At 38.2% G+C, this 21,981-nt stretch overlaps 1 long non-coding RNA gene across 2 annotated transcripts in view; it reads left to right on the top strand.

Annotated features, from left to right (window-relative positions):
• The window catches only part of LOC131382621 (uncharacterized), a 40,174-nt gene extending 21,643 nt beyond the window's left edge, over nt 1-18,531 (top strand). For both annotated transcript variants that reach the window (XR_009212188.1, XR_009212187.1), the window contains exon 3: nt 18,431-18,531. This is a non-coding gene — a long non-coding RNA (uncharacterized LOC131382621). The remainder of the gene's footprint in view (nt 1-18,430) is intronic.
• The last annotated feature ends 3,450 nt before the right edge of the window (nt 18,532-21,981 follow it).

Raw genomic sequence — 21,981 nt, 5'->3', positions numbered from 1 at the left:
CACAGTAAATATAAAATTACAACTGTGATGAGTGCTATTGAAGGGAAGGTATGCCTGTATCACAGTTTATTAAAGGCAGATTTGATGAAATTGAAGATAATAGTAAAGGATTCCTTGAGGAAGGAATGATTAAGCAGCAGTCTGAAGAAGTAGCCTTTAACTAAACAAAAAAGGCAGAGAAGGGGCTTCCAGGCAGAAGAGCAGCATGTATGAAGTCCCTGTGGCGTGAATTGGTTCAATGAAATGAAGCCTAGTGCTGGTGAAGTGCAGAGAGGGTTGGAGAATGTTGTATGAGGTGAAACCAGAGTTAGGACCAAGTTATGCGTGATTTGTAGGCAGCGTTGGGCATTGTGGCTTCATTCTGAAAGCACTGAAATCATTGAAGGAGGTGGGGTGATCAGATTTATGTTTTGAGAAATCATGTGACAGCATTGTGCAGAACAGAGCAGAGGGGAAGAAAGGAGGTATTGAGGCCTACCAGGAGATTATTTTAGAAACAGGAGTGACAAATGATACTTATTTAGACCATGACCTCTCAACAGGGGTGATACCATCCCCAACAGGGCTAAAATTGGTTCATGGAGGGCAAAAAAAAAAAAAAATCTTAGCTATTACAATGATTTGTAGCCCTACAAAGCTCAACCCTAAATAATAAAACCTTATTCCTTAGTATTTAATTTCTATTACTGGGTTTTGCTGTTGTTTTGGGGCATCACATTAGTAGTAGAAATTGAATAATTGGAAAATATGCAAAATGTATGGAAGATCAGTGTTACAAAACTATGTGGAGTTGACGGCTGTGATTAAAGAACTTTCTAATGCATGATTATTCCATCTTAAAGTCATATTGCAAGAGATGGCCCAAGCATGACTATGGGCTATTGGCCACCTTGTGGATGTTGTTTATATTTGATCCTCATGCTTTTATGTGCGCACTGGGCTTTCAGAATTAAACTAAAATATTTTATATTGCATTATTTAATTTGACAAAATTGATCGATTCATCATTCATTTTGTCAAATGTTAAAAAGAAAAAAATGCCAACAATATTGGAATGGATATCTAGCAGCTAAATAAGCTAAAAGATGCTCTCATACTGAGTAAAGGTCAAAAGTTTACTAAAAATAATTTTTAAGAAGTTAATGTTATTAATAGTTTTACTTTTGCTGGAAAATATGATTTGAATGTTTTTTAAAATTGATCTTATTGCTATCACTATTGTGTAATTCTATATATTAACCATTTGCATCTGTAATTTGATATATTATAATTTATTTAAGCATATAAATTATATTCGAAGCTACTCAGCATATTCAGTTTTAAAGTTGAGTTAAATATTAATACCTTTTTAATTTTTAATTTACTTTAACTTGAAAACTTTACTTATTCTTCATTTTCCATTATATATAAAAAGCTTACTCTTTTTTTTTTTAATTATACTTTTAAGTTCTGGGATACATGTGCAGAACATACAGGTTTGTTATGTAGGAATACACGTGCCATGGTGGTTTGCTGGACCCATCAACCCATCATCTACATTAGGTATTTCTCCTATTGCTATCCCTCCCCTATCCCCCAACCCCCTGACAGCCCCTGGTGTGTGATGTTCCCCTCCCTGTGTCCATGTGTTCTCATTGTTCAGCTCCCACTTATGAGTGAGAACATGTGGTGTTTGGTTTTCTGTTCCTGTGTTAGTTTGCTGAGAATGATGGTTTCCAGCTTCATCTATGTCCCTGCAAAGGATGTGACCTCATCCTTTTTTATGGCTGCATAGTATCCCATGGTGTATATATACCACATTTTCTTTATCCAGTCTATAATTGATGGGCATTTGAGTTGGTTCCAAGTCTTTGCTATTGTGAACAGTGCCGCAATAAGCATATGTGTGCATGTGTCTTTATAGTAGAATGATTTATAATCCTTTGGTTATACACCCAGTAATGGGAATGCTCTGTCAAATGTTATTTCTAGTTCTAGATCCTTGAGGAATTGCCACACTTTCTTCCACAGTGGTTGAACTAATTTACACTCCCACCAACAGTGTAAAAGCATTCCTATTTCTCCACAGCCTTGCCAGTATCTGTTGTTTCTTGACTTTTTAATGATTGCCATTCTAACTGGTGTGAGATGCTATCTCATTGTGGTTTTGATTTGCATTTCTCTAACGACCAGTGATGATGAGCGTTTTTTCATATGTTTGTTGGCCACACAAATGTCTTCTTTTGAGAAGTGTCTGTTCATATCCTACACCCACTTTTTGATGAGGTTTTTTTTTCTTGTAAATTTGTTTAAATTCCTTGTAGATTTTGGATATTAGCTCTTTGTCAGATGAGTAGATTGCAAAAATTTTCTCCCATTCTGTAGGTTGCCTGTTCACTCTGCTGATAATTTCTTTTGGTGTGCAGAAGATCTTTAGTTTAATTAGATCCCATTTGTCTGTTTTGGCTTTTGTTGCCATTGCTTTTTGTGTTTTAGTCATGAAGTCTTTGCCCATGCGTATGTCCTGAATGGTATTGCCTAGGTTTTCTTCTAGGGTTTTTATGGTTTTAGGTGTTACATTTAAATCTTTAATCCATCTTGAGTTAATTTTTTTATAAGGTGTAAGGAAGGGGTCCAGTTTCAGTTTTCTGCGTATGGCTAGCCAGTTTTCCCAGCACCATTTATTAAATAGGGAATCCTTTCCCTATTGCTTGTTTTTGTCAGGTTGGTCAAAGATCAGATGGTTGTAGATGTGTGGTGTTATTTCTGAGGCCTCTATTCTGTTCCATTGGTCTATATATCTGTTTTGGCACCGGTACCATGCTGTTTTGGTTACTGTAGCCTTGTAGTATAGTTTGAAGTCAGGTAGTGTGATGCCTCCAGCTTTGTTCTTTTTGCTTAGGATTTTCTTGGCTATTCGGGCTCTTTTTTGGTTCCATATGAAATTTAAAGTAGTTTTTTCTAATTCTGTGAAGAAAGTCAATGGCAGCTTGATGGGGATAGCATTGAATCTAAAATTACTTTGGGCAATATGGCCATTTTCACAATATTGATTCTTCCTGTCCATGAGCATGGAATGTTTTTCCATTTGTTTATGTCCTCTCTTATTTTATTGAGCAGTGGTTTGTAGTTCTCCTTGAAGAGGTCCTTCATATCCCTTGTAAGTTGTATTCCTAGGTATTTTATTCTCTTAGTAGCAATCGTGAATGGGAGTTCACTCATGATTTGGCTCTCTGTTTGTCTATTTTTTTTTTTAAAGTGAAAGCATGTTTATTAAGAAAGTAAAGGAATAACAGAATCACTACTCTATAGGCAAAGCAGCAGTGTGGGCTGCTCAGCTGCCATTTATATGGTTATTTCTTGATTATATCCTAAACAAGGGGCAAATTATTTATGAGTTTTCCAGGAAAGGGGTGAGCAGTTCCCAGAACTGAGGGTTCCTCCCCTTTTTAGACTATATAGTGTAACTTCCTGACATTGCCATGGCATTTGTAAACTGTCATGGCACTGGTGGGCATGTCTTTTAGCATGCTAATGCATTATAATTAGCATGTAATGAGCAGTAAGGATGACCAGAGGTCACTTTTGTTGCCATCTTGGCTTTGGTGGGATTTGGCCGGCTTCTTTACCATATGCTGTTTTATCAGCAAGGTCTTTGTGACCTTTCTGTAGGTTGCCTGTTCACTCTGATGTAATGTTATTAACAGTTTTACTTTTGCTGGAAAATGTGATTTGACCTCCTATCTCATCCTGTGACTAAGAATGACTTAACCTCCTGGGAATGCAGCCCAATAAGTCTCAGCCTTATTTTTACCCAGCCCCTATTCAAGATGGAGTAACTATGGTTCGAACACCTCTGACATATTTCCCTCTTCCTTTTTATAAGAGAACCCTTAATCCTAAGGGTTGTAGAGCAGCAAAGATCCATCTTCTGTAACTTCTTCAGGCTGAATAGGGGTGATGATATTCTTGCTTAACTATTAGGGTCTCTTGTATTTGGGGCAGAGAGGAGCTCAGTCAGAAAGCATCAGTATGGCCATTTATAACTCCAAGTTCCAACAAAAGGTGGTATCTGAAAGATTAGTAAGTGTTCGATTTAAGAAAATGTTTGGTAAGCTTATCCTGCATTCCTACACAGCAAGTACAACAGGAATATATTCCACAACAGTAAAGCAAAGTAAGTAAAATTATCCCAAGTAAACTAAATAACAAGTCTTTCCATGAACTGGTCAACTGTTGGAAACAAGCTGATTTGGGGTTGCTAGCTGATACCAATACATACCCAGAATTAGAATACTAATCCAGACTTTTTTACATTACCCATCCCTCCTGTTTCTTTTGAGCACTGGCCAGAGATCACTGGTTGGTTCACAGGAATAAGCAGGGTTAGTCTAAATTGCTGGGAAAAAAAAACCTCAAAAACAACTGATGAGACTGGAATCAAATAACAGGTATACCTTAGTTCTTGAAACATAATTTTCCTCTTTCCAGTTTCCCATTTTTACTAAAGACATATCATGGGAAGACCAATTTGCTTTATTATACTTGGCCTGATTATTGGTATAAAGTGCAGCAAGAATAATTATTTTTCATATAAGCTTTTTACATTGGCTTTGATGGAACTTTGTTCCATAAAAGGAATCTCAGATAAGACTGTTTTTAAACCTAAGCCTAGCCATGAGTTTTTATCATCAAATACCTATGAACTGGGTAAATTCCTCTCTTCTTGAGGTCCCAAGATAACTTGGGGCTCCTGGGCCTGTTAGAAGGTGACATTCTTTACTTACCACAGGTCAGGAACCCTGTACAGGGACTGTGTATACAAGGTATGAGGCCAGTTTTCCCAAGAGGCTTTTATTGGCTCTATAAGTCAAGTTCGATTCCTTAAAAGAAAGCAAACCACTCCAGTCAAAACCTTGGTAAAATAACCAATTTCTCCAATTGTGTCTTGTTGCAAAAAAAAATTCCTTTTTTTGGTAAAATTTTTTCTTTTTTTAAATTTTATTTTACTTTAAGTTCCAGGATACATGTGCAGAATGTGAAGGTTTGATACATAGGTAAACATATATAATTGATACATAGATGTGACATGGTGTTTTACTGCGCCCATCAACCCATCACTTGGTATTAAGCCCCGCATGCATTAGCTGTTTGTCCTGATGCTCTCCCTCACCTCTCTCCCCCGATGGTCCCTGGTGTGTGTTGTTTCCTTCCCTGTGTCCATGTGTTCTCATTGTTCAGCTCTCACTTATGAGTAAGAACATGTGTTGTTTAGTTTTCTGTTCCTGTTTTAGCTTGCTGAGGATGATGGCTTCTAGCTGCATCCATGTCCCTGCAAAGGACATTATCTTATTCCTTTTTATGGCTGTGTAGTATTCTATGGTTTATATGTACCACATTTTCTTTACCCAGTCTATCATTGGTGGGCATTTGGTTTGATTCCATGTCTTTGCTATTGTGAATAATGTTGCAATAAACATACATGTGCATTTATCTTTATAGTAGAATGATTTATATTCTGTTGGGTATATACCCAGTAATGCGATTGGTAGGTCAAATGGTATTTCTGGTTCTAGATCCTTGAGGAATTGCCACAGTTTCTTCCGCAATGGTTGAACTAATTTACACTCCCACCAACAGTGTAAAAAAAGCATTCCTATTTCTTCACAGCCTTGCCAGTATCTGTTGTTTCTTGACTTTTTAATGATTGCCATTCTGACTGGCATAAGATGGCATCTCATTGTAGTTTTTATTGCATTTTTCTAATGATCAGCGATGTTGAGCTTTTTTTCGTATGTTTCTTGGCCACATAAATTTCTTCCTTTGAGAAGTGCCTGTTCATGTCCTTTGCCCACTTTGTTTTTTTGACCTTTGTTAAAGTCTGTTTTGTCAGAGACTAGGATTGGAACCCCTGCTTTTATTTGCTTCCCATTTGCTTGGTAAATTTTCCTCCATCCCTTTATTTTGAGCCTGTGTGTGTCTTTGCATGTAAGATGGGTCTCCTGAATATAGCACACCAATGAGTCTTGACTCCTTATCCAATTTGCCAGTCTGTGTCTTTTAATTGGGGCATTTAGTCCATTTACATTTAAGGTTAGTTTTGTAATGTGTGAATTTGATCCTGTTATCATGATGCTATTTGGTAATTTTGCACACAGGTTGATGCAGTTTCTTTATAGTGTCATTGGTTTTTATATATTGGTGTGTTTTTGCAGTGGCTGGTATCAGTTTTTCCTTTCCATATTTAGTGCTTCTTTCAGGACCTCTTGCATGGCAGGCCTGGTGGTAACAAAATCCCTCAGCATTGGCTTGTCTGGAAAGGATTTTATTTCTCCTTTGCTTATGAAGCTTAGTTTGGCTGGATATGAAATTCTGGGTTGAAAATTCTTTTCTTTAAGAATGTTGAGTATTGGCCCCAATCTCTCCTGGCTTGTAGAGTTTCTGCTGAGAGGTCCACTGTTAGTCTGATAGACTTCCCTTTGCAGGCAACCTGGCCTTTCTTTCTGGCTGCCCTTAATAGTTTTTCTTCATTTGGACCTTGGAGAATCTGATGATTATGTGTCTTGGGGTCAGTCTTCTTGTGGAGTATCTTAATGGTGTTCTCTGTATTTCCTGAATTTCAGTGTTGGCCTGTCTTGCTAGGCTAGGGAAGTTCTCCTTGATAATATCCTGAAGTGGTTTTCCAGCTTGTTTCCATTCTCTCTGTCTCCTTCTGGTACTCCAATCAATCATGGGTTCAGTCATTTTATGAAGTCCCATAATTCTTGGAGGCTTTGTTTATTCCTTTTTATTCTTTTTTCTCTATTCTTGTCTGCATGTCTTATTTCAGTAAGGTGGTCTGCAAACTCTGATATTCTTTCTTCTGCTTGGTTGATTCCACTGTTGATACTTGTGTATGCTTCATGAAGTTCCCGTGCTGTGTTTTTCAGCTCCATTAGGTCGTTTTTGTTCCTCTCTAAACTGGTTATTCTAGTTAGCAATTCCTCTAACTTTTTATCAATATTCTTAGCTTCTTTGCATTGGGTTAGAACATGCTCCTTTAGCTCAGCATAGTTTGTTACCCATCCTCTGAAGCCTGCTTCTGTCAATTCATCCATCTGATCCTCTGTCCAGTTCTGTGCCCTTGATGGAGAGACGTTGCAATCATTTGGAGGAGAAGAGGCACTGTGGCCTTTTGGGTTTTCAGCATTTTTTTGTTGATTCTTTCTCATCCTCATGCGTTTGTCTAGTTTCTGTCTTTCAGGCTACTGACCCTTGGATGGGTTTTTATGGGGGTCTTTTTGTTGTTGTTGTTGATGATGCTGTTTTGTTGTTGCTTTCTGCTTTTTGTTTTTCTTTCCATAGTCAGGTGCCTCTTCTGTAGGACTGCTGCAATTTGCTGGAGGTTCACCTCTGGCCATATTCATCTGATTCACTCCCTGGAGATGTCACTCAAGGAGGCTGCAGAACAGCAAAGATGGTGCCTGCTCCTTCTTATGGGACCTCTAACCTCAAGTGGCACCAACCTGATGCCAGTAGGACTGCTCCTGTATAGGGTGTCTGACAACCCCTGTTGGAGGGTCTCACTCAGTTTGGTGGCACAGGGAGCAGGACTCATTTAATGAAGCACTTTTTCCCTTGGTGGAGGGGGTGTGCTTCACTGGGGGAAAACCCATTCATCTGGGCTGTCTGGATTCCTCAGAACTACCAGGAGGAGAGGCTAAGTCTGCTGGTCCACAGAGACTGTGGCCACCCCTCCCCCTAGGGGCTCAGGCCCAGGGAGATCTGAATTCTGTCTCAGAGTCTGTGGCTGCAGTTATTGGGGTTCCAGCAGGGAAGCCCCAACCAATGAGGAATGATGGGTCAGTGTTAGACCGGAAGAGGCACTCTGGCTGCAGACTGCCACAGCCAGTGTGTTGGGCTGTGGGGACAAGTCTTGGGACCAAACCATCCAGCCTCCCTGCCTCCAGCAGGAGAAAATCACAGCCTGGAGCTATAGATATGAGTGCCGCCTTCCCCCTGCCCAGGGAGCTTAGTGTGTTAGGCTGTTGTGAGTCCCAGTGCTAGTTGCTGCCCCTCCCCCAAGGAGCTCAAATGGCTTAGACAGCAGGCAGCCCTAGCAGGTGCTGGTTGCCCTTCCCCCCAGGAGTTTAGTAGGCTTAAACAGATTCCAGCTGAGAGGCTGTAAGAATCTGCATGTTCCGGGGTTTGGACACTAGGCCCCGGTGATGTGGGTTCCTGAGTGGGATTTTCCAATCCGGAGATTGCACAGTTCCATAGAAAAAGCACAGTTTCCCCAGCTAGGTAGCATGCTCACTCACCACCTCCCTTGGCTGGGGGGAGGGGGGTTCCCCTGCCCCTGTGGCTCTTAGGTGGGCAGCTGCACCACACTCTTCTTCCTTCTCTCCGTGAGTCATGCCAACCTTCTAGTCAATTTTAATGAGAGAACCTGGAAACCTTGGTTTCTGGTGAAGGATTCACATGCTTATTATGGTTTCATTCCACTGGGAGCCTCCGAACACTGCTGCTTCTAGTCGGCCATCTTGGCCCTGCAGGTCCTATTTTTATACCAGATTCTGGATCCCAAAAAGAAGGAATCAGTCCATCTCCCATGGGAGTCTTATTTCTCAACAGAAGGGTGGGGATGTTGCCATACCTTCCAGGTGACCAAGAGCTTGCTTTTCTAATTCAAACGTGCAAGGAACCCAGTATCTCCCCATAACTGCCATCAGCCATCCTCAAAAGTATATGTGCTACCTAGTTATTATACACAAAACTCTCGCATAACGCGAAGTAATTTCTTATACCCCCAAAGTAAAAAATGTCGGATAATGCAATGCAAAACAGAACAGAGCTTAGATTTTGAGAGGGGTGTATCCACTTTTAATTCCTGAGGTTTCATGGGGAAAACAGAGGTTTTTTCCCAAAACAGGGTCTGTGGCACCTCTGTTTTGCCCAAGGAGTCCCAGGTTATTAGAGCTTGAATATCAGCTTTTAATTAAGCTGACTTTTAACCATAGCACTCTTAAAAAAAATCCTTTTACATCTCTTATTACCTGACTTTAGCCACATCAAATGGCCAATATTTCTGGCTTTTAAACTTTACCAAAGGTAACCTCCTAGGTGCTCAGAGAAAGGAAAATTCAAGATGGCTCCTGGAGGGGAAGAGAATCAACAAACAGTAAAGATCACACAGATATCGAATCAGAAAGGATGCATTCCCTAAGCCAGGAATTGAACCTAAACCCAAGCCACCATTGTAAAATGGTGAAATCTTAGCTGCTTAGCTACAGCATTTGGTGGTTTCTATTGCCCTTCCCAGAAGGAGCCTACAGCAGTCAATTTTGAGCTTGCAAAGGCTTTTAACTGCTCAAGATAATTTTTAGAGCTAACTATGACATGAATTTCAAAATTCCTGGAAGGCAGAGATTAAGAGAAAGTACTGCCATGTGATTACAAGGTCAAGCTCCCAAGGACATAACTAACCAGTTTGCTGGACTGGCTTGAACAGCAGGCTTAGGTAGTCCTAAGCCCATGTTCTATCCTAAGGTACTTCTCTTTATGACAGAGTGACACAGACAGACAAATTCATAGCACAAAGTACAGCATATTCACTACAGCTTCAGACTGGCCTCACAAATCTTTTTTCCATTAATCAAAAGTTTACAGTAGAGATAAACAGTGATTTTCACCATTCATTCAACTAGTTTGCACAAAGTAAGAGAAGCCAGAAGCCTGACTAGCAAGAAATTCCTAACTCTTTGCTGGCATACCAGGCTTCTGGATTCCCTTTCCCTCAGGTGCCCTAGCAACCCTCCTTGTCACACTATAACCCTGGGGGCCAAGCTGAAACACAAAAGAAAATCTTTTTTTTTTTTTTTCTGTTTCATGGAATCACAGGTAAAGCCTCTCAGTTTTGTAAGATGCCACCAAACCAACTGCATGGGGGACCTGAATTAACATTTTCCATTCTGGCTGGTGCAAAACACATGTGACAAAACATAGATATTAGCCACTCTGCTTAGCACCCAAAATTGAAATGGCAAGGCTCAAAGTGGCCCATGGATGGGCCCTGTCATCTTTAATCCATTCAAAGTGGATTAAAGGAATCTCAACATGTGATCTCTGGGCAAAATGGTCACTCTGAGTAACAGAAAAGATAGAAAAGGGAAAGGAGAGAAAGAGAGAGAGAAAATCATTGCCTGCAGTGCAGTGGAGAAGGTAAAGAGCTCAGGGAGACCAGAGAAAGACCCACCCATTACATCTACACTGAATCAAAAGTTCAGGCTTCTCGACAGTGAAGGGATCTTTTCCAGCAGTCCCATCAGCTCTCAAGTGTCCCCCTTTGGGGAGAAGAAAGTTCCCCATGTCCCATGATACTACATATGCCTAATCCTGTCACCCATAGCCATCAGCAAAGAGCGCAAGGCAGATTAATCCAAAAAGAATAGTGACTAACATCCCATAGTACCAAATCCATTTTAACCAAGAAGGACTTTACTGAGGTGGAGGACCTCTAACCCCCTAAATCTTAGGAAGGACTCTAAGCCTTCCTAAGTTGGGCCTAAGTTCAGTCAAATATCCTTGTCTTTTATTAAGTGGGGCCTTTAACCCACTCTGTCTTAGGAGGGACGCTAACCCTCCTAAGTTGGACCTCCACCCAATCCCATCCTTTACCTTAGTACCCCACCACTTACCCAAAGTCAGCCAATTGGTGCTGCAGTCTATCTCCTTTGGGTCAGGGGAGTCCTCAATATTTTCCCTTCGTGCTTTGCCAGCAAGATGCTACTGGAAAGGGGTCCCAATCCAGACACCAAGAAAGGGTTCTTGGATCTCACACAAAAAAGAATTCAGAGCAAGTCCATATAGTAAAGTGAAAGCAAGTTTATTAAGAAAATAAAGGAATAAAAGAATGGCTACTCCATAGGCAGAGGAGCCAAGCTTATTCTTTTTATGTATAAATCACAGCTGTACAGTATACTCATGGTATTAAGATTTCATGGTAACAATGAAATGAAATTGAAAATCAAAAACAGAAGAAAATTTGAAAAATTCAAATATACGTAGAGATTAAACAACATACATTTAAAGGACCAATGATTTTCAAAGGAGAAACCACAAGGGAAATTGGAAAATACTTCTAGAAGAATGTAAGTGAAAACACAGCATACCAAACTAATGGGATGCAATGAAAGCAGTGATCAGAGAGGATTTTAACTGTAGATACCTACATTTTAGAAAGAAAAAATAACCTACATTTTTACATTAAGAAAAAAGAAAAAGAAGAGCAAACTGAACCAAAAGCAAGCAGAAAGAAGGAAGTAATAAATATTAGAGCTAAAGTAAACACAATAGAGAATAGAAAAATCATATAGAACCTCAATGAAACCAAAAGTTGTTTCTTTAAGGATATCAACAAAATTGATTAATATTTAACTAGACTGATAACTACTTGAAGGGAGAGAAAGAGGGAGAGAGAAGACTCAAATTACGAAAATCAGGAAAGAAAGGGGGGCACTGGTAGCAATGTTCCTCCTTAGTAAAAAGAATTTTAATGAAATATGGTAAATAATGGTATGCTGACAAATTAGATTATTTAGATAAGATGACAAATTCTTAGAAGACACAAACTACCAACACTGACTCAGGAAGAAATATAAAATCTGAATTCACCTATGACAAGTAAGGAGATTGAATCAGTTATCAAAAATTTTTTATTAAAGAAAAGCCCAGGACCAGATGGTTTTACTGGTGAGTTCTACCAAACACCCAAAGAAGAATTAGCACTAATCCCTCACAAACTCTTCTAATAAATAGAAGAGAAGGGAATATATCCTAACTCATTCTGTAAGACCACTATTACCCTGATACAAAAGCCAGACAAAAGCATCATAGGAAAAGAAAACTATAGATCAATATCCCTTATGAATCTTCAACAACACGATAGTAAACATAATCCAACAACATATAGAAAGGATTATATATCATGACCAAATTAAATTTATTCCAGGAATTCAAGATTGGTTCAACACACAAAATTGAATCAACGTAATACAGCATATTATAGAATAAAAGAAAAAACTCCACATGATCATTTCACTAGATGCAGAAAAAGCGTTTGACCCATATACAACACCCTTTCATAACAAAAATACTCAACAAACTAGGGGTAGAAGGAAATTCCTCAAACTAGTAAAATGCATCTTTGAAAATCCCACAACAAATATCATGCTTATGGTGAATGACAGAAAGCCTTCCCCTTAAGATCAGGAAAGCCAAGGATACCTGCTCTTACCACTTATATTCAACAGAATAAAAAGGCATCCAGATTGGAAAGGAAGAAGTAAATGTATCTGTTTGCAGACGGCATGATCTTACATGTGGAAAACCATAAAGAATTCACAAATAAGCTAGTGGAGCTAAAAAACAAGCTCAGCAAGTTTGCAGGATACAAGCTCAATGTACAAAAGTGAGGGGTAATTATACATACCAGTAATGAGCAATCACATATACCAGCAATGAGTAATCTAAAAATAAAATCAAGAAAACAATTACACCTAACAATAGCATAAAAAAAAACAACACTTAAGAGTAAATTTAACCAAAGAGGCATAAGACATTTACACTGAAAGCTACTGGATATTGCTGAAAGAAATTAAGGAAGACCTAAATAAATAGAAAGACATCCGGTATTCTTGCATTGGAAGCTTAATATTGTCCAGATGGCAATATCCCCCAAATTAATTACAGATATAATGCAATCTCTAACAAAATTCCAACTTCCTTTTTTTTCAGAAATAGATGAGCTGATCCTAAAATTTATGTGGAATTACAAGGAACCCAGAATAATAAAAATAACCTTATTCTTGAAAAATAAGAACAAAATCGAAAGATGTACACTTTTTGATTTCAAACCCTACTTCAAAGAAATACTACTCCAAACAGTATAATACTGATATAAATTTAGACAAACCCAAACATGTATGGTCAGCTGATTTTTGACAAGGGTGATAAGACCATTCAATGAGGAAGAAATGGCCTTTTCAACAAAGCGTGCTGGGACAACTTGATATTCACATGCAAAGTAATGAATTTGGACTGCCTTCCTCATGCCATATGCAAAAATTAACTCAAAATGGATCAAATACTTAAATATAAGAGGCAGAATTATAACGTTTTTAGAAGAAAATGTAGGCATGCATCTTTATGACCTTTGACCAAGGCAATGGCTTCTTAGATATGACACCATAAGCACAAGCAACCAAAGAAAAAACAAATAAATTGGACTTCACCAAAATTTAAAAAAGTTTGCGTATTAAAAGATACTATCAAAAACAGTGAATAGACTACCCACACTAGGGGAGAAAATATTTGCCCATCATATATCTGAAAAGAGTTCACTGTCCGGAATATAAAAAGAACTTTTACAACTCAACATTAAAAAAAAAAAAAAAGAAACTAAAAAATGAGCAAAGGATTTGAATATTCATTTCTCCAAAAAAGATACATAAATGGCCAATAAGCAACTGAAAATATGTTCAACATCATCAGTCGTTAGGAAAATGCAAATCAAAATGATCATGAGATAACACTTCATAGCCACTAGGATGGTTATATAAATTTTTTAAAGGAAGAAAGAAAGAAAGAAAATAACAGTGTTGGTGAGGATGTGGATGAATTAGAATCCTCAAAAACTGCTGGTGGGAATGTAAAATGATTCTACCCCTAGGTCCATACCCACTGAAAAAAAATACGTTCACGCAAAAACTTGTACCTGAATGTTTATAGTAGCGTTATTCATAATAACCAAAAAGTGGAAACAATCCCTATGTTTATCAACTGATGAGTAGATAAAACAAATATAGTGTATCCATACAATAAAATATTATTCAGCCATAAAAAAGAATGGAGTATTGATACATACTACTACATGGATGAACCTTGAAAACATTATACTAAGTAAAAGAAACCAGTCACAAAAGACCACTTATTATTTCATGTCTATAAAAGGTCCCAAATGGGAAAATCCATAGTGACAGAACATAGATTCCTAGTTGCCAGGGGCTGGACGAGGCAAGAATGGGAAGTTACTGCTAAGGAGCATGGGATGCCCTTTGGGGATGATAAAAATGTTCTGGAATTAGACAGTGGTGGTGCTTGTACAACTTTGTAAATATCCCATCAACCACTGAATTTTAAACTTTAAAATGATGAATTTTATGGTATGTGAATTGTATCTCAATTTTTAAAGAGCGAAGAGGGAGACAGAAGAAGGGAGTAAGAAAAAGAGATGCCATAGAAGATGGAGAAAAGGGATCACAACTAAAGGCATGCAGGTGGCCTCTAGAAGCTGGCAAAGGCAAGAAAACAGATTTTCCCCTTGAGCCTCCAGAAAAGAAAACAGCCCTACCAGCACCTTGGACCTTAATTTTAGTCCATTGAGACCTTTGTCAAACTTTTAACTTACAGAACTATACTCATGTTTGTGGTAATTTGTTATAGCAGCAGTAGAAAACTAATACAGTACCTTTGACATGTGTAAGTGGAAATGTCCAGTATGAAATTTCATATGTAAGTCTAGGGTTCAGAAGAGAGATTTGGGCTAGACATATAATAGCAATTTCTAGGTGCTATTTCAATACATTTATATATATGTATGAGAGAATTAATCTACTATCTGCAGGTATTTGAGGTTAATTATTACCTATTATTTACATTTTTAATATCAAGGCACAGAGAGATTCAATAACTTCCTTGAGGCACGCAAGTATTAAGTGGTAGAGCTATGACTCAAATGTGGGGAGTCTGGCTTCAGAGTTGGGTCACTTCTCACAAATAAATAGATTTGTGAATTATCATGTAGGTTATAATTGAAGCTATCTGAGAAATACCTATTAGTAACATGGAGCACATCAGTCACATTTGCAAGAGGTCTTTTGTGGAGTGTGAGGCAGAGGCCAGATTGGGTTGAAGAGTGAGAGGGTTCAGAAAGTGGAGATGCAAGTGTAGACAAGTTTTCTGGAAAATATGTCTGCAAAGAGGGAAAGGGAGATAGCATCATATCAGCAGGAGAATGGGAGTTGAGAAGGGTAGTTTTTCAATGAAAGTCTTCACGATGTTTTAAAAGCTGTTCAGAAATTCTGATGGAGGGGGGTGAGTCTGTAAAAGTGAGAAAGAATAGTTATTCCTGTTTGAGAATTCTGAGAAGAAAGGAGGAGGGGGATATACGACACTGGAAGGATTGGCCTTAGATAGGAAAGGGACAGTTCCTTTATTATATCTGAATGGAGTGAAAGGGATGGGTGTAAGCTGATATATTTGGTTTTAAGAAGTTGAAATTTCTGAGGGCATATTTTATTCTCTCACATGAAGTAGGAGTCAAGGTCACCCTCTGAGCATGGGGGAGGTGGTAAAAATGTAGGCGAAGTCAGTGGCTGTGACAGTGGCACTGCAGCACAAAGTCAGCAGTTTGAGGAGGGTGAAGAAGACTTGAATAATCATTTTGGAGAACAGAAGATTAAGTTACCCAGAGAAACATCGTCATATTTTTGTCAGCCTCAAGGGCTTATTTAAGGATTTATTTGATTTGCTGCTATCCTCTTAAGTTGTTCACAAATTGCTACACATGTCTTAGATTTCTCCTCACTCCCAACAGTATTGTAAAATTCTTCTTCGAATTTCATCTCAATGTCTAGGATAGTGTTGAGAAATATTTGGGAAATATTTTTGGATTAATTAGGGTATTTGATTAATCTGAATACTTCAGTTACCAACATTTATAGATAAAGGAAGTTTACTGTAACATGTTTATAAAAGGCAAATAAACTAGACATCTCCTTTCAAATAGGATTTCAATAGAAATCTTCTATTTTTTAAAAAAAGGTCAGCTATACAATATCTGTTTTAAAATTAACAAAAAAATTACCAAAAGACCTTATCCCACAAAAGCTAGAGAAAAAAAGCTTGAACCCTCTCATTTTTACTTTGAGGTTAATAAACTTCATTTTATAAATTTATAGATCCATTACTAGTGGAATAAACATTCACGTGGGTGTGTTGAGTAGTGAGAAAGTGAGCTCTTTTTTGAGGAAGCAGACGGTGAAATGAGACACGAGGGATGGTTCTGGGCAGAGATAAGGGAACTCCTGCCAAACTCCTTTCCTGCTTGTTACTGTCCACAAATATGTGTGTGGTTGCAGTTGAGCTTCTTTGAGGCCTTGTTCCATGCCAGAGGCTGATAAAAAAAATGTGACCATTTAGTTACAAATGGAAATCTCACAGCATGTGAAGCATAGCAACCAAGAGAGTCCCAAGGAAATTACCCAGCAACAATCAGAAAGTTAAAAACAAAGCAACCCAGTAACCAAAACATAACCCAGACAAACTATAGAGCCAAGGAAAGAAGGAAACACTCTAGGCAGAGCAGAGATGCTCTGTGTCAGGTTCAATTCAACAGTGTCACAAGACTTGTACTTCCTCACTCATATTTAGCAGATGCCTACTGTGTGGCAGTGCTTTGCCAGGGGCTAGGAATTTTAAATTGAGTAAGAAATTGTCCATGTCTTCCATGAAATAACCCCAGCAGTACAGTGTGACAAATGCTAGGATGAGGCATCTGCAAAGTACCATGGGAGAAAAGGAGATTTGGGGTGTCTGGGGATATGTTTAATTTGAGGTGTGTTTGGGACATTCAGTTGGAACTGAACTGATCTTAGACTTCATTTGGCAGTTGGATTTATAGGCTATAGCTTGGAGCAGATAGTATGAATGGTGATATATGATAAGAGTATCTATAGGTTGTAGGCCAAGTACGGTGGCTCACGCCAGTAATCCCAGCTCTTTGGGAGGCTGAGGTGGGTGGATCATTTCAGGTCAGGAGTTCAAGAGCAGCCTGACCAACATGGAGAAACCTCATCTGTACCAAAAAATACAGAAAAATTAGCTGGGTGTGGTGGTGCATGCCTGTAGTCCCAGCTACTCGGGAGGCTGAAGCAGGAGAATCGCTTGAACCCTGGAGGCAGAGGTTGTCATGAGCCAAGATCGTGCCACTGTACTCCAGCCTGGGTGACAGAGTGAGACTCCGTCTCAAAAAAAAAAAAAAAGTATCTATAGGTTGTAGTTGAAGTTAAGGAGTTTGGAGAGAGTCATGAGGGTACAACTAAAATGACTGAAGAGCTCTGGGGAGTATTGACATTTAAAGGAGAGAAAAAGAAGAGGAAGATGGAAGGAGGTAGAAGTAAACCAGGAAAGCAACAGAAATGGAAGCAAGAGTGAGCACCAAGAAGTGTCCAATGCTGCACAGCACTCCAAAGTATATGTTGAATTTGGAAAGGAGGAGATCACTGGTGACATTCATTAGCCAGCTTAGAGCAGTGCTAGGAGGAAGTCATGAAAATTAAGGAAGGAGAGAGAGCAAATGTAAATATGTTCGTGGTATTGTAAAGGAAAATCCAGCAACTTTTCCGCTTGAATAGCACACTTTGACACAAGCTTCAAGCAGCTAGTCTAGCAGGCTCTAGTTCAACTCTTTAAACTCTTTTTCATCATTTAAATGAGATCTACTTTCAAGCCCTTAGAAGCCAAGAGAGAGTATGAAGTGAACTGACACTTGAGTAGTTATCAGGTCCTGGTCTTTTACATACATTATTTCATTTAATATCCACAAAACCATTTAAAGAAGTTATCATTTTTTAGTTTAAGCTTCAAAGGAATGATAAAAGTGAGGTGTGAGTTAGTAGCGTTGCTTACTAACCTCAACTGTTTCCACTTTGTTTTGATTTTATAGCCTCAGGAAGACTTAACATTTATCTCATGTTATTTTATCTTATGCTTATGAGTCTTCCAGGTTTTGAAAAGTCTTGGGCCATTGGCTATCTGTGACCTACTGGAATACTTCTTTTAGGGTCACTCCCACCTTCTCTTGCAAGTTGCATTGCAGGAGCATCACCTGCATCAGAGCTACCTGTGTCAGCGCTCCTGGCTCATCACTTAGCTGATCCCCCTTCTGCAACTCTTAGGGGATCTTCAAACTTCAACATCTATTCTTTTTTGTTTTCTTTGGTTATAAACTTAAAAGATCACATCGCATCTACCTAAAAGCCATATCCAATCCTATGATGATTTTGTTCCAACTGGAAAAATGCACTCTGAGCAACTAATTTAAATCATTCACCTGCCACTCATATATTTCCATTTCATATAAACTGCTATTTATGAATTTCAGAAAAATTGAGTGTTATCAATTCCATGAAGGCTTTGGGTGATCCCTTGAGCTTTATTATGCACTGAATGTTTGTGTTCCCCAAAAATTCATATGTTAACACCCTGCTTCCCAAATATGATGGTATTAGGAGTTGGGGCCTTTGGGAGGTAATTAGGATTAGATGAGGTTATAAGGGTAGGGACCCTATGAATGAGATTACTGCCCTTATCAGGGTCCTGAAAGAGCTTGCCTCCCCTCTCTGCTCTTCAGTATGTGAGGAAAAACAAGAAATGTGACAGTCTGCAACTTGGAAGAGGACCTGCACCAAAGCTGGACCATGCTGGTATCCTGATCTCAGACCTCCAGCCTCCAGAACTGTGAGAAATAAGTTTCTGTTATTTATAAGCCATCTATTCTATGATGCTTTTTTATAGCAGCCTGACTAACACCAGGTTCTTGGAGGAAGTGATGGGAATATGGACTCTTGATGCTGTTCTTTGATTTAATGTTTATGTAGTTTTTGTGTATTTTAAAATTTCTATGATTTACATATTAGTAAGGTCAGTCTACTATTTTAATGTCTAGGAGATGTATTAACTTTTATAAACAGGACCCCAAAATGGTATAGATTAACTGAAGAACCTTTTTAAAGCAATCTATCATTTTAAGGGTACATCTCTGATAATCTGATTTTTTATAGCTTTGTTTTTGAAATAAGAAACTCTCAAGAACTTGTCCTCTCAGCCCACATGTGGACAGCTCCAGGCAGTTTAATCAGGTCTCTGCGTTGCTGAACAATGTACCTTATACAAAATCACATCTGGGGCTAAACCTCAACTCATTTCAATTTCTCAAGCAACATGTGAACAAAACCATATTTACTTTAAATATCACAAGCTATGTGTTCATGTTGACATATAATATTAAGATTAAATCACATAGCCTAAATGCCTACTTTTTATTTGGTTTAAAAGTTCATTTAAATACTATCTTATTTCCTAGAGGCTTAGACTCTTAAATCAGAAAGTCTTTTCTACGTTACACTCTAAAATCAAGCTATTGGATTTAAAAAGTTCACCAAACATGAACAGAAAGCTAACACCACTTTTAAATGATTCTGGAGTAGCATAAAAAAACCCTCAATTTGGAAGGTCATTGAATTCAAATCCAATCTCTTTATGCTTAAAGAGCCTATAAAACAGCTCTTCAGGCATAAAGGTATAATGGTTAATGTAAATATTCCTTATACTTAAAAAAATTTGACTTTACCTTCAATCCATTTGTCTTAACCATAACCTCTGGCTCCATTATAAACATTTAATTCACTTCTAATTGATGATTCTTTTTATTTTTTAAGGGAAACTTATATATCCCTCCTAAGGTTAGCTTTGTTGTATGATTTTGATGTGCATGGCTATTTTGGGGTGAGATGGGGAACAAGCAATATCTTGCCATTCCCATTTTTGTAGACATTGGTATTGAATCTAGAAAGAAAGAAATGAAAGGACTGAAATGTCTGCAAAAAATTCCAAAGTAAAGGTTTTAAAGAATTTTCTTTAATAAAGAAAGTCAGATAAAAATGAACTGGAAAAAAATGTATAATTGGCTGTGCAAATGGTCATTTTTTGGAAATAAGACAAACTTTCTCCACCAGAAGAAGGAAATGGTTGCATATGGGCTAATAGTTTTGTAGGAAAGCTGATGATTATTACAAGGACAGAACTGTGAAAGTGTACATATCTAGTTTTAGTCTAGAAAGTAATTGGGCTAAGTGAAGCCCAATTCTCTGATGGGTTGCAACCTATCTGAGAATATGGCCTCTGTAATAGTTTGGGAATGGAATTTTGTGCCAGGATTTAAAAACCTTAGTAAATTGCCAAAATTGAGAGAGAGAAGCCTTGGTGTTGGGTACTGTTAGTTGAAGGCTGTCAAGGAGGAAACACAACCAGGTGAAATAAGGAAAGATTTCAAAGGCATAAAAGGAGTAACAGGGAGGGCAAACCTTGGCTTTCTTATCCATCACCTTATTGTAGGGTGGTCAAGTCAGATAATGCTAGAGCTGAAAGTGACCTTGAGAACCTCTGCTTCTACCACTTCATTTTTAGATGACAAAATTGAACCTCGAGAAAAGCTACTTGGTGGTAGACCTGGGATTCGAACCAAGAAACTCTGTTCTCAGTCTTTGGGAAAAAATTATTTTATTTAACATCACCTAACATGTTCTCACTAGTTATTGCTAAGGTATTATAATAAAAACAATGCTGTTGTTGCATGTAAATGTATACAAATGAACATCATCATCATCATCATCACTATTTTTACTGAGCATTTGGAAAGAAAACTGTTGCATTTGTCTTATATAAAAGACTCAGATAATTCCCTAGAAGCCTGGGGACGAGATTCTAGATCAATCCTCTAAACTAGGTTGATTCCTCGTCCACTTTCTGACCTCCTACTTTCTTGGTGAGAAATGATTATTGACCCTTCTCAATGAGGGTGTAATGATAGAGCATAGTTTTTTGTCCCCTACTGGATGTTGCATGGAGAGTTGGGCTGGAATTCTTCTTTGTAAGTGAGAAGCCATAAAGGGAAGAAAGAGTCAGACATTTCCAAATCTTTGGATTTTCTTAGTTCCTCTTTTGTAAGCCTCCATTGTTGTGTGTAGTCAGCAGGGTCCCAGAGACAGACCACCACTGACCATCTTGGCAGTACTTGTCAGCAGCAGTGTCCAGTTCCCAGGGACTAATTCAGTTAGTGTTAGCTCTTGTTCCTAGTGACAGAGCCTTCCTGGGGCTGCTCCAGTAGCAGCCAGAGCTCCTGAGGAGAAGCAGCTCTGCCAGTCTTCCAAGTCCCAAGCTCCATCTCCTTCAGCAACAACACAGCTCTCCATTATTCTTTCTAAAGATACCCTATGTCCCAGTTCCTACTGAATCCAGCAGTGTTTTTCAATCTGTGTGTTTCAGATGCCTGAGGAGTCACTAAATTACTGCAACAAGTGAAGTAATATTTACATAAAGTATGTATGTTAATAAGCTGAATAAATATTAATAGTTACTGTACTTATACTCTGTACTGTACTAAGCCCTTTGCACACATTATCTCATTTAATCCTCATAAAAATGCTATGAGGTAGGTGTAATTATGACCCCCATTTTACAGGTGAGGCAACCCAGTCTCAGAGAGGTTAAGCAAATTGCTGAAGATCATGAGACCAGGAAATGGATAAACTGGTCTTCAAATCCAGGTCATTTAATCTCAAAGTCTACAATCTTAATCATAACATAAGTATGTCTCTTACATATGTGTATAACTTTTTTACAAATGTTTTTGTGTTTTGATTTAAAAGTTATAGATGAAAAGTATTATGTAATTTATAGTAGATTTTTAAATCTTTGTTTATTTTCACTATTTTTCTACACTGAAAGTACCTCAACTGTCATATGATTGGTACATGACACAGTCTTTTTAAAGAGCTCTTTCAAGGATTTTTATTCAAGGCCTTTAAAAAATATAGTAGAGAAAAATGACTTTGTAAGTCAATGGAACATCATATTTGTACCTGACCTCTTAGCAGCATTCTGTTGTTCCTTAAGCAGGGGACCCTACCACTGATTGATCCCTTGAGTCAAATAAGCAATGAGGCACCTCTCAAGACTTTGAGTTACATTCAAATCATCAATTCTGATACAAAAAATTGGAATAGACAAAACATGGTGAAATGAACTTAATTGACTAGCTATTTCATTCGTTTATTCACCCATTCAATACATTTTATTGTCTCCTACCAGGCATTGAGTTAGGAACTAAAGATGCAGCCTTCC

This window comes from Hylobates moloch, unplaced genomic scaffold (assembly GCF_009828535.3).
Source record: "Hylobates moloch isolate HMO894 unplaced genomic scaffold, HMol_V3 SCAFFOLD_2, whole genome shotgun sequence".
NCBI classification, from domain to species: domain Eukaryota; kingdom Metazoa; phylum Chordata; class Mammalia; order Primates; family Hylobatidae; genus Hylobates; species Hylobates moloch.
This window is presented reverse-complemented; position numbering and strand designations above follow the sequence as displayed.